This window comes from Lactuca virosa, chromosome 4, assembly GCF_052849685.1.
Source record: "Lactuca virosa cultivar CGN04683 chromosome 4, Lactuca_virosa_CGN04683_v6, whole genome shotgun sequence".
Taxonomy (NCBI): Eukaryota; Viridiplantae; Streptophyta; class Magnoliopsida; order Asterales; family Asteraceae; genus Lactuca; species Lactuca virosa.
Window position 1 is genome coordinate 122,491,913 of NC_136429.1, and position 13,921 is coordinate 122,505,833.

At 43.7% G+C, this 13,921-nt stretch overlaps 1 non-coding gene across 1 annotated transcript; it reads right to left on the bottom strand.

Annotated features, from left to right (window-relative positions):
• Window positions 1-534: 534 nt before the first annotated feature.
• LOC145110350 (small nucleolar RNA R71) lies at window positions 535-641 on the bottom strand. The gene has a single exon (XR_013709732.1). It is a non-coding gene; the product is annotated as a small nucleolar RNA R71 (small nucleolar RNA).
• Window positions 642-13,921: the final 13,280 nt, after the last annotated feature.

Sequence of the window (13,921 nt, forward strand, 5' to 3'; positions counted from 1 at the left end):
ACAAACTCGAAAAAATCAAGCAAAAGGACTCTGGAAAGTGAATTCGAAAGTTTTGAGATGACTCCTAACAAAAAGGAAGCATGTTATGAGCCAGAAAGCGAACAAGAATCATTCAAATTAAGCGAACCCGAAAGCGAGCTAAAAGCCAACATGATGGACATTGCTAACATGACGATGGAGGCATACAAGAGACAGATACGTGAAGACACCAGACCCATACTTGTGCAAACTACAATTCCCAACACATCCAACTTTGAACTAAAAGGCCACATACTTGCTCAACTAAAAGGCATACCATTATGTGGGAAAGACCACGAGGACGCCTACAAGCACATTGATGAGGTCAATGATATCGCTGACTACTTCAACATACCAAATATACCACGTGAGACAGTTTTGCTAAGAATGCTCCCCGTTACTCTTAAGGGTGCAACAAAAGATTGGTTGAAGGCACTCTCACCAGACACAATAACAACATGGGAACAAATGCGGAAAGAGTTCATACAACAATTTTGCCCACCATCTAAAGTTTCCAAGTTGAAGAAGACTATTGCAAATTTTGAGCAACAAGCGGGAGAGTCATTGTATGAGTCATGGGAGCGTTATAAGGGTTTGTTGAGGAATTGTCCTCAAAATGATCTAAATGTGCAACAAGAAGTCTCGATTTTGTATGACGGGGGTTTACGTTATTACTAGGCAACTCATTGATTCTCAAGGACCACTCACAAAGAAAGAACTGGCCGTAATCAAGGATCTCATCGAGGAATTTTCCAAACATTCAAGAGAATATCATAATCCTCAACAAGATGTGACTAGGGGAATGGTGAATTATGTTTCGGATGACATGACGGCGGTCTTAGCAATGTTGCATAACATGGATAGGAGGATGACAAAAATGGATCAAACAATCCATGTTATATGAGTGGGGTGTGTAAATTGTAGCGGGCCGCATCTAACCAAAGATTGTGTTCTTGATGAAAATGGAAACCGAAAGGCTCAGGCTTACTATTCAAGTGGTGATCGATATAAGGAAGACTGGAGAAAGCCCAAAAAGAAGTGTTTACCTTATGATGAGTACAAGAAAGCCAAGGAAGAGAAGTATGAACAAAAAGGAAGAGACTATTACCAAAAAGAGGAACCGGCTCCCGAAAAGAAACCCGATTTCAAGACAATTCTTGCTCGTTTTGCTGCCACATTAGAGAAGAGACACGCAAATACCGAAACAGTACTTAGAAATCAGCAAGCTACAGTAAAGAGCATTGAGCAAAAAATCAGGCAACTATCCAAGTAATTCAACGAAAGATTAACGGACACACTTCTAGGAAGCACTGAACAACACCAAAGAGGAGCTCACATCCAGATCATTGCAACAAGAAGTCAGAAAATTGTTACCCATCTGACTCCTATTAACAACAATAACCAAGATGATGAGCAGGAAAGGCGAAAATAAAGTGAAGAAAAAGACGTTGAACAGTCACCACGACGTGGCGAGCACCTGGAAACAATGCTGCTAAACCCATTATGCCATACCGCCCACCGCTACCCTTTCCCAGTAGATCAAGACAAGATAAAAATGATGAAGACTACCAGAAGTTCATATATCACATTAACTCCCTTCAATTTAATATCCCGTTCATGGAAGCCTTAGCTCAAATGCCAAAGTATGAAAAGTTCCTTAAGGATCCCCTAACAAACCGAAAGAAGAGGGGGGAGGTATCTAAAGTAGCACTAAATGAACTTGCTCAGCTGCTATGTTGAACATGCTACCAAAGAAGATGGGTGATCCAGGTAGTTTAACACCCATGTGCCAATTCGAGAATCTAGCCACAAGCCACGCTCTAGCCGATTCAGGAGCAAGTGTCAACTTAATGCCTTATTCATTCTTCAAGATCTTGACGTCCCAGATTCAAGACCAATCCAAATGGTCATCCACTTATCAAACAAAACAATGACCTTTCCAAGTGGAATTTGTGAAGATTTATTAGTTAAAATTGACAAGTTTGTTTTTCCCGCAAATTTCATTGTTTCAGACATGGAGGAAGACGAACAAGTGCCAATTATTCTTGGAAGGCCCTTTTTGAGCACGCCCGAGCCATGGTTGACATAAGAGAATCTAAACTCACTCTTCGAGTTAGAGAAGAAGCGGTAAACTTCGGGGTTAATAGAGTAATAAAGCATTCAAAAATAAGTGATGATATGGATTTCTCGGTAGATGTGTTCGATGAAATTTTTTAGAAAGAGCTTGGAGGATGGAAGGAAAAGGAAACTGAGGGTTACATAGTACTACAAAAAGGTGATTCTGATGTTGAACATGCATTGCAAGAAATAGAGAAGCTACTAGAAGAGAGTGAGTACAATGAATTGAAAAAACAAACACGATGTGCAAATGACACCACGATGTGGCAATCTGAATTTAATCGATCGGATGTAACAAACTGTGACACCACGACGTGGCAAGATGCCCACGTGGTGGAAACTGAACAAAAACCGAAAATCGAGTTGAAAGCTTTGCCCGAACATCTAGAGTATGCATTCTTGGAAGAAAATAAACAAAAGCCAATCATCATAGTTGCTGATCTCACACAACACGAAAAGGAAAGCCTAGTTGAAGTACTCGAGAAACGAAAAATTCCATCGCATGGAAGATCACAGATATCAAGGGCATTAGTCTCTCATATTGTTCACATAAAATCAATTTAGAAGAGGGAGCTAAACCAGTGGTGCAACTCCAAAGGAGATTAAACCCGACCATGCAAGAAGTAGTGAAGAAAGAGGTAGTCAAACTCTTGGATGTCGGTATCATTTACTCAATATCGGATAGCCAATGGGTGAGTCTGGTGCACGTGGTACCTAAAAAAGGAGGCAAGACGGTAGTAACAAACGAAGTAAAAAAGGAGGCATGTGTGCATCGATTATCGCAAGCTAAACGATGTCGCATGCAAGGACCATTTTCCTTTACCATTTATTGATCAAATGCTCGAAAGATTATCCGGTCACCATTATTGCTGCTTTTTAGATGGTTTTTAAGGATACTTTCAAATCCCTATTGATCCTCAAGATCAACAAAAGACCATGTTCACTTGCCCAAGTGGGACCTTTGTTTATCGATGGATGTCATTCGGGTTATGCAATGCACCAACCACGTTCCAAAGATGCATGATGGCTATTTTCAATGATATGGTTGAAAAGTTCATGGAAGTCTTCATGGATAATTTTTCAGTTTTTGGGTCCTTTTTTGATGATTGTTTGTCCAACCTAGATTTGATGCTTGCAAGATGCGAAAAGACCAACTTGGTTTTACATTGGGTGAAGTGCCATTTCATAGTCAAAGAAGAGATTGTATTGGGACATGAAGTCTCCAAATCGGGGATAGAGGTGGACCGTGCAAAGGTTGACACTATAGCCAAATTACCACCTCCTGCAAATGTGAAAAGGGTAAAAAGTTTTCTGGGCCATGCAGGATTTTACCGCCAGTTTATAAAAGTATTTCACAAAAATTATAAGGTCATTAACCCAACTTCTTTTGAAAGATGCCACATTTGATTTCTCAAACGAATGCCTTGAAGCCTTTCAATTATTGAAAGATAAATTAACCAATACCCCGATCATGATCGGCCCGAATTAGGACCTCCCATTTGAGCTCATGTGCGATGCTAGTGATTTTCCGGTAGGAGAGGTCCTTGGACAAAGGGTTGATAAGCATTTTTAACCTATATATTATTCAAGAAAGACACTAAATCCGGCTCAAGAAAATTATACTGCCACCGAAAAGAGCTTCTTGTTGTTGTTTATGCTTTTGAAAAATTCTACCCTTACATCGTATTATCCAAAACTATTGTCTTTATTGACCATTCTGTCCTGAAGTATACTTTTGCTAAACAGGATGCTAAGCTAAGATTGATATGATGGGTGCTACTCTTGCAAGAATTTGATAATGAGTTAAGGGATAAAAAGGATATGGAAAATGTGGCGGCCGATCACCTTTCAAGACGAAAACCCAGAAATGGAAAAATTAGAAGAACACAACATTGGAGACGATTTTCCCGAAGAATATCTAATGGTAATCGCAGGGGAGGTGCTATGGTATGCTGCTATAGTCAACTATTTGGCTAGTGATTATCTTCCAAAAGGATTGACTCATCAACAAAAGAAGAAATTATTTTCTGAGGTAAAGTACTACTTTTGGGATAAACCATATCTCTTCAGAAGTTGCGCGGATGGTATGATAAAGAGATGTATATTCGGGAAGGAAAGTTTGGAAATTTTAAAGCATTGTCATAACGGTCCCACCGGAGGACATCACAAAGCACATTACACGGCAAATAAGGTATTTGATTCGGGATTCTATTGGCCTACAATTTTCAAAGATGCTGACAAATTTGTCAACGAATGTGATTCGTGCCAAGGACCGGGTAACATTTCATCCCGAAACGAGATGCCCCAAAATAGAATCCAAGTTTGTGAAGTATTTGATGTTTGAGGTATCGATTTTATAGGACCATTTCTGATTTCTTGAGGGAATAAGTACATACTAGTGGCGGTTGACTATGTCTCAAAATGGGCGGAAGCACAAGCTTTACCTACAAATGATGCTAGGGTGGTGGTAAGATTTCTAAAGAGATTATTTTCTTGTTTTGGTGTACCAAGGGCTCTAATAAGCGATCAGGGAACTCACTTTGCAAATGAACAACTAGCCAAAGTGTTACAAAAATATGGTGTATATCATAGATTTGCAACACCCTACCATCCGCAAACAAGTGGGCAAACCGAAGTTACAAATCGGACATTAAAAAGAATTCTTGAACGATCGGTTGATAGTAGCAATAAGGAGTGGTCGGAAAAGTTGGATGATGAATTGTGGGAATTTTGTATCGACTTTAAAACACCTATTGGTACTACACCATATAGGTTGGTCTTTGGAAAAAATTGTCATTTACCGGTAGAAATTAAACACAAGGCATTTTGGGCTTTGAAGACTTGCAATTTTGAGTTGGTTGAACTACGAACCAATCGTCTAATGCAAATGAATTCCCTAGAGGAATTTAGAAATGAAGCATACACACGATCTTTTGTAACATCCCAAGTCCAGGTATACCTTGTAACCCTTGGTCTTTTAAGTACTTGTCCATTTTAGCTCTTTTTGAGAAAATGTGGTGAATGAGTACGCGAGGCGTACAAGAGTGTACGCTCAGCGTACTCATGTGTGTGCTTTTGACGTGGAAGCCACCTAGTACGCTGGGCGTACTAGGCCCAGAGTGAAAACCCTAATATAGGGTGAGTCCCCTATATAAAGGATATGATGGCCTCATTCCTTGCCACCATTCTCAGACAACAAACCCTCTTGTGCCCTAAACCTTTGTTCCTAGAGCTTGTGAGTGCATTTGAGAGCCTTTGAGAGTCATTGTGTGTTATTGAAGTGAAGAAGAAGCTTTGGATAAGAATGAGTGAGAGTCCATGCCCATGGATCTGAGCATATCTGTGTTGGGAGCTCCACAGAGAGGTATAAAGCTTCAAACTTTCCCACTATTTTGTTTTGTGCATCATAGTAGAGTGTTTTAGGGTTTTGTCCCAAAAGTTGGAGACTTTATGAGATATTGTACTCCAGAGACTATGATCAACCCCCTTTCAGTATATTTAGTGGTGAAGTGTCATAAAAATCCAGTCTTGGACGTTGGAATCAAGCCATGCATGAGATATGAGCTTTTTGAGTTAAGAGAGTGGATGTTTTGTGTTTTTGTGACCATATCATCCATGCAAAGGCTTAAAGTCATTGACTTTATGCAGTAAGAGCTATTAGGAAGTCCAGATCTGTGATTTGAGCCAAGGTCTTAATTGATTAAGACCAAATGAGTGAGAAAAATTTTCGGATGCACCTCTGGGTGTGTCTGGACTCAAACTGAGGATTTGAGAAAAAATTTCAAAAGAAGAGATTTTTCTAAAACGAGAAAGAGTTTTAAGAGAAAACGAGTTAGAGCGGTGTGTATAATCAGCCAGAGCCCGAACGGTGATTTCCCAAAATACCCTTACTTTTGTGTTATGAGATATTTATGAAATATTCTATTAAAATTGCATGATAGAAAGTAGGCTAGGTATTTCATATTCTAGGGCTAGAGTTGCCTGATTTGTTATGCCTTAGCCTAGGAGATGCTTTTTGATCAGTGTTATCTGCTATTTGCTCTGAGTATGTGCTGAGTTCTGAGTCGGGAGATAATCCAGGAAGAGATACCTAGATGAGCTTGAGGGGGGCTACTGAGAGAGTAGTCTGTGATTCTTGAGATATAGATTATTTGTGAATTAGGACCCTAGGAGGAGGACTTGGGGTGACTACAGGTTGGTGTGGAAGGTAGTATTGGGCCCGTACTATTGAAAGCACCGGGTCTGTATGCAATCCATGTAAGAATCCTTAGGATGCTAATGAATAAGTAGGGATGAGTGGTCGAGTGTGAGTATGCTCGAGCGAGTCTCTGATGATTTTGTGTTGTGTTTCAGAGACATCATGGTAGGTACACGCCACACCCCAGAGAGCAGTGGAGTTAGCGATGACAAGACTCGCAGGATGATTCATGACGAGGTGGCCGCAGCCATTCGAGAGGCTATTCCGGAGATGTTTGGGTCTATTAAGACCAATCTGATCGAGACATTTGACGAACGATATGCTGATGTTTCCGAGGCGGCTGCTGCTGCAGCCACCGCAGCTGTCGTTACTGCTAAGCCATAGGGGGGGGGGGGGTGACTCGTTGCTGTATCGAGAGTTCAGCAACACGAAGCCACCAGAGTTTGATGGGACTTAGGATCCGATTGTTGCGATTACATGGATCTCTGATATCGAGGGGTGTTTCTATACTTTTTCATGCCTAGAGCATTTGAGGGTACGGTTCGCGCTGAACCAGCTTCGCTTGGGAGCGAAGGACTGGTGGAAGTTTGCGACAACCAGTTTTACTCCTGCAGAGCATACTGCAGTGACTTGGGGGAGGTTTGTTGTGATGTTCCGAGATGAGTATGTTCCCCCGGTGGAGAGGGAACGGTTGGCCTAGGAGTTTCTGTCTCTCAGGCAGAAGACAGAGTCGGGGATTAAGATTACACGGATGTTTCACGAGAGGGCGTTGTTCTGCCCTGAGTATGTGTCGACTGAGCAGACACGCATGAGCCTATTTTTGAGCATTCTGAGGAGGGATATTCGAGAGTTCGTGGTGAACTCGTCTTATCGGACATTTGCTGAGCTTCAGGCAAATGCCAGGAGGAGGGAGATCGAGCTAGAGACTCAGGCCAGGGAGGGTGCGGAGTCTCAGGGGAGAGACCGGCGGCCGGTGCAGTCGCAGCCGGCAGCCAAGCGGGCTGATTCAAGATCAGGAGGCCAGAAGGGCCGCACTTGTGGCAAGTGCGGCAAGAGTCATGAGGGATCTTTTCGGGCGGGGATTTGCTACAAATGTGGCAAGGAGAGGCATATGGCGAAGGATTTCCCTAAGGGATTTGCATTCTGTTTTCACTGCAATCAGACCGGCCATCGGAAGACCGAGTGCCCTCGGCTTGTTCAGAGATCAACCCAGGGTTCCACTCCTGCTGCTTTACGTGCTACTGATGTTCGGCCGATGAAGGCCGAGGTTCCGAAGGCTCGTGGTAGAGCTTTTCAGCTGACAGCGGAGGAAGTCCGCACAGCACCTGATGTTGTGGCTGGTACGTATTTCCTTATTTATTTATTTTGAGATTTATTGTGCTTATTCTGTGCTATATTAGGTACATTTCTTGTGAGTGTTGTACCTGCCTTAGTGTTATTTGATTCGGGTGCGAGTCCATCCTTTGTGTCTTTTGCTTTTAGTCGTCACGTCAGTATCCGACGTGAGGCGTTGAGTCGACCTCTGAGGGTTTCTATAACTGATGAGCATGCGATTTTTGCTACTGATGTATTCCGAGGATGTGTGCTGGAGATTTTTGGTGTCGAGTTTCCGATTGACTTGGTACCGATCGTGATGGGTAATGTCTGTGTCATTGTAGGCATGGATTGGTTGAGCCGTTTTGGAGCAGTGATCGACTGCGAGCATCAGTTGGTGACTATACGAGACCCTAGTGGGGGAGTGCTTACAGTGTATGGCGAGGGTACCAGATCTGGGTTAGCCTTCTGCTCTGCTGCCAGGGCGAGGTAGAGTTTACAGTAGGGTTGTATGGGCTTCTTGGCGTACGTGATGGATATGCGGATTGTTTCAGAGAGGCCGAGTTCTATCTCCGAGGTTCCGATAGTGTGTGAGTTTCCTGATGTTTTTCCCGAAGAGTTGCCGGGTGTGCCTCCCGAGAGGCAAGTGGAGTTTCGGATTGATTTGGTTCCTGGAGCGGCGCCTATCGCCAAGGCACCTTATCGCCTTGTGCCACCAGAGATGTAGGAGATATCCTCACAGCTTCATGAGCTATTAGGGAAGGGATTTATTCGACCGAGTAGCTCAGCGTGGGGAGTGCCGATCCTTTTTGTCAAGAAAAAAGATGGTTCACACCGGATGTGCATTGATTACCGGGACTTGAACAAGCTGACGGTCAAGAACCGTTATCCACTTCCGAGGATTGACGATTTATTCGATCAGCTGCAGGGGGCATCTTGGTTTTCCAAGATTGATTTTAGATCTGGATATCACCAGATGAGAGTATGCGAGGAGGATATTCAGAAGATGGCCTTTAGAACTCGTTATGGGCATTACGAGTTTATGATGATGCCTTTCGGGCTCACCAACGCACCGGCAGCGTTCATGGATCTCATGAACCGGGTGTGCAGGCCTATGTTGGACCGGTCGGTGATCGTTTTCATCAATGACATCTTGGTGTATTCAAGGTCCAGAGAGCAGCATTAGGAGCATCTGCGAGAGGTTCTTGGGGTATTGAGGTCGGAGAGGCTGTATGCCAAATTCTCCAAGTGTGATTTCTGGTTACGAAAGGTCTAGTTCCTACGAAACCTCGTTAATCATAATGGGTTATTGGTCGATCCGGCCAAGATTGAGGGAGTTATGCAATTGGAGGTGCCGAGATCCCCATCCGAGATCAGGAGTTTTCTGGGATTGGCCGACTACTATCTGAGATTTATCAGGGATTTCTCCAAGATTGCGGTTCCTCTCACCAGATTGACCTGGAAGGGTGTTACTTTTGTTTGGGGGCCTAAGCAGCAGGTATCATTCGAGACTCTTCGACAGAGATTGTGCGAAGCCCCGGTATTATCCCTTCCGGAGGAAGTGGAGGACTTTGTGGTCTATTGCGATGCGTCTATTTCGGGGATGGGCGCAATGTTGATGCAGAAAGGTCACGTGATAGCATATGCGTCGAGGCAGCTGAAGCCTCATGAGACTAGGTATCCCACCCATGATTTGGAGTTAGGGGCGGTGGTGTTCACCCTCAAGATTTGGCGCCACTATATTTATGGTGTCCGGTGTACCATATACATAGACCATAATAGCTTGAAGTACCTGATGGATCAGCCCAATCTGAATATGAGACAGAGGAGATGGATGGATGTGGTGAAAGACTACGACTGTCAGATCTTATATCACCCAGGCAAGGCTAATGTGGTAGCCGATGCCTTGAGTCGTAGAACCGAGTACGCTCTGATCCGGGATGTGTGTATGAGGATGACGGTGATGACTCCAGTCTTGGATACCATCCAAGAGGATTAGGTGGAGGCGGTGAGGCCGGAAAACCGCAAGAGAGAGCGTGTGATTGGGCAGGTGTCCGAGTTTGTGACGGACAGTCGTGGGCTTATGACCTTCCACAGGCAGATTTGGGTGACCTATACAGGTGGAGCTCGTCGTTTATTGATGGAGGAGGCGCATAGATCGAGATTCTCGATCCACCCAGGGGCCACTAAGATGTATTTGGACCTGAAAAGAGACTATTGGTGGCCCTGTATGAAGAGAGACGTGGCATGGGTTGTAGAAAGGTGCTTGACCTGTCGCCGGGTTAAGGCAGAGCACCAGCGACCACATGGTCCATTGCAGCCTTTGGAGATTCCCCAGTGGAAGTGGGAACATATTTCTATGGATTTTATCACCAAGTTACCAATTGTGGACCGGCTGACGAAGAGTGCTCACTTCCTTGCTATTAGTGAGAGCTCTTCTGCAGAGAGACTGGTTGAGATTTATGTGAGAGAGGTGGTAGCTTGGCATGGAGTGCCGACCTCGATAGTGTCCATCGAGACGTGCGCTTTACTTCCAGGTTCTGGAAGAAATTTCATGAGGAGTTGGACACACGTCTGCATTTCAGTACCGCATACAATCCGCAGACAGACGGGCAGAGCGAGCGGATGATTTAGATGCTTGAGGATATGCTGCGAGCATGTGTGATGGACTTCAGAGGAAGTTGGGTCACTTATTTGCCCTTGGCTGAGTTTTCTTATAACAACAGCCACCATTCCAGCATCGGTATGCCCCCCTTTAAGCTTCTATATGGGAGGGGGTGTCAGACTCCCATTTGTTGGGGAGAAGTGGGGCAGAGAGTGATGGGTGGCACTGAGATAGTGTTGAAGACGACTGAGAAGATTCAGCAGGTCAGACAGAGGTTACTGACGGCTCAGAGTCGCCAGAAGAGTTATGCAGACAGGCGAAGATCCGAACTAGAGTTTCAGGTTGGAGATTTTATCCTCCTGAAGGTATCCCCATGGAAAGGGGTGATCCGATTAAGGTAACGGGGCAAGCTGGGTCCCCGATACATCAGTCCTTTCAGAGTGACCGCCAGAGTGGGTAGGGTAGCATACCGGTTGGAGCTACCTGCAGAGTTGAGTCAGATTCATAACACCTTCCACGTGTCCCAGTTGAGGAAGTGTGTAGCCGATGAGATGGCAATGGTACCCCTAGAGGACATTCAGGTGGATGCGAGCTTGAATTACATTGAGAGACCGATCGCGATTTTGGATCAAAAGTTGAAGGTTCTGAGGAACAAAGAGGTGCCCATGGTTCAGGTTCAGTGGCAACATCGGAGAGGGTCCGAGTTGACTTGGGAGCCGGAGTTTGAGATGCGGGAGCAGTATCCAGGGTAATTTGTTGAGCATGACTTTGAGGGCGAAGTCTGATTCTAGTGGGGGAGAATTGTAACATCCCAAGTCCATGTATACCTTGTAACCCTTGGTCTTTTGAGTACTTTTCCATTTTAGCCCTTTTTGAGAAAAGGTGGTGAATGAGTGCATGGGGCATACAAGAGTGTACGCTCAGCATACTCATGTGCGTGCTTTTGACGTGAAAGCCACCTAGTACGCTGGGTGTACTAGGCCCAGAGTGAAAACCCTAATTTATGGTGAGTCCCCTATATAAAGGATATGATGGCCTCATTCCTGGCCACCATTCTCAGACAACAAACCCTCTTATGCTCTAAACCTTCATTCCTAGAGCTTGTGAGTGCATTTGAGAGCCTTTGAGAGTCCTTGTGTGTTCTTGAAGTGAAGAAGAAGCTTTGGAGAAGAAGGAGTGAGAGTCCAGGCCCTTGGATATGAGCATATCTATGTTGGGAGCTCCACATAGAGGTATAAAGCTTCAAGCTTTCCCACTCTTTTTGTTTTGGGCATCATAGTAGAGTGTTTTAGGGTTTTGTCCCAAAAGTTGGAGACTTTACGAGATATTGTACTCCATAGACTATGATCAACCCCCTTTGAGTATATTTAGTGGTGAAGTGTCATAAAAATCCAGACTTGGATGTTGGAATCAAGCCATGCATGAGATATGAGCCTTTTGAGTTAAGAGAGTTGATGTTTTGTGTGTTTGTTACCATATCAGCCATGCAAAGGCTTAAAGTCATTGACTTTATGGAGTAAAAGCTGCTAGGGAGTCCAGATCTGTGATTTGAGCCAAGGTCTTAACGGATTAAGACCAAATGAGCGAGTAGAGTGAAACTGGGATGTATGTTGGGCGGAATCATAATACATGCAGCGTAGGGGTCGTGCATCCCTGATGCCTGCATGGCAGCTGAGTACGCCCAACATAGAGAGCTGGTACGCGCAGCGTACTCCCTACCGTTGACTTTTGGTTGACTTTTAGGGTTTGGTCAATTTGTGGACAACTATTTCCATTGAGGGGTAAAATGGTCTTTTAACCTTCTGTGAGTTTGTAGAAGGGTTAGTGTAGCTTCTTGAGAGCCGTGATTAATTAGGGATAATTGCCGTATGTGTTAGGCGGAGGCTAGACCGATGATTGGAGTTCGATATTAGCCAATTTCTTGCAAAGTGAGTCTTCTCACTATACTTACCATGAGTGGTATCTTTGTGTGACTGAGATGTCTTATGTTCTTATCTGTGTATTGTGATATTCTGCATTATGTCTTTGTGATTTATGCTAAGTATTATTATTATGAGCTTGTTGAGTTAGGACCGGAGGGTCCACCCGAGTGTGGGACCGGAGGGTCTCCACTAGAACACATTGACCGGAGGGTCGTATTGAGTTAGCCTCGAGTGGCTAACGTGATATGTGTGGTATTTTGGGGAACTCACTAAGCTTCGTGCTTACCGCGTTATATGTTATGTGTTTCTGGTACTTCCGAGGATCGCGGGAAGGCCCCGACTTGATTGTACACACACTCGCTTTGGAGATATGTTTTTGGAGGATCCTGGATTTGTGATAGACATTTTTGAAAAATGTGTTGATGTTTGATACTTGAGATTTTTGAGAAATGTGACATGTGTTTATTTGTTTTTGAAAATGAATAAAAATTTGGTTTGAAAATTTACGGTGTTACAAGTTGGTATCAGAGCCTTGGTTTGAGGGATTCGGATGCACCTCCGGGTGTGTTTGCAATCAAACTGAGGATTTGAGAAAAAATTTCAAAAGAAAAGATTTTTCTAAAATGAGAAAGAGTTTTAAGAGAAAACGAGTTAGAGCGTTGTGTACAATCAGCCAGAGCCCGAACGGTGATTTCCCAAAATACCCTTACTTTTCTGTTATGAGATATTTATGAAATATTCTATTAGAATTGCATGATAGAAAGTAGGCTAGGTATTTCATATTCTAGGGCTAGAGTTGCCTGATTTGTGATGCCTTAGCCTAGGAGATGCTTTTTGATCAGTGTTATCTGCTATTTGCTCTGAGGATGTGCTGAGTTCTGAGTCGGGAGATAATCTAGGAAGAGATACCTAGATGAGCTTGAGGGGGTTCTACTGAGAGAGTAGTCTGTGATTCTTGAGATATAGAGTATTTGTGAATTAGGACCCTAGGAGGAGGACTTGGGGTGACTACAGGTTGGTGTGGAAGGTAGTATTGGGCCCGTACTACTGAAAGCACCGGGTCTGTATGCAATCCAAGTAAGAATCCTTAGGATTCTAATAAACAAGTAGGGATGAGTGGTCAAGTGCTCGAGCGAGAGATGGACATCGGGTAAAGCATTATGAGGAAGAGATGCCAATTGAGGAAATTAAAGGAGAAACCTTGAAATTTACAGTAACCACAACAACATAGAGCGGGAAGGATTCCAGCTCACGACTCCCCAAAAAGAAGTGCTTGTAGGAGGCAACCTGTGGTTTAGAGTTTTTGTTTTATTTCCTTCTTTTATTTGCTTTACTTTCTTTTATTTTCTTATTTTGATTTGTTTTGTCGATTTTTCACTCCTCTGAATTTTTATGTGGATTTTCTTTAGAGGGCAAGCATGGAATGAGTATGGGGTGGAAGTTTTTTTGAAAAACTTGCCCAACACAAATAATTTTATTTACCACAAAGTGGAATCATACACCACATCATGGTGACTTCATAGAACTCGATAGAACAGATTTCGGAAAAACACCACGACGTGGTGCCCAAACCACGACGTGTTAACTGTTCACCACAGTCGATTTTTAGTGTTTTTAACCTAAAGAAGTGAACTTTTCTTTTTACACTTCATCCTCACTCACGATGTGCTTGGGCTCCTACAAATCCTTCATCCAACTTTTCTTCCAATTTCGAATTTCTCCAACAAAAGGTATGATTTTTAAGTG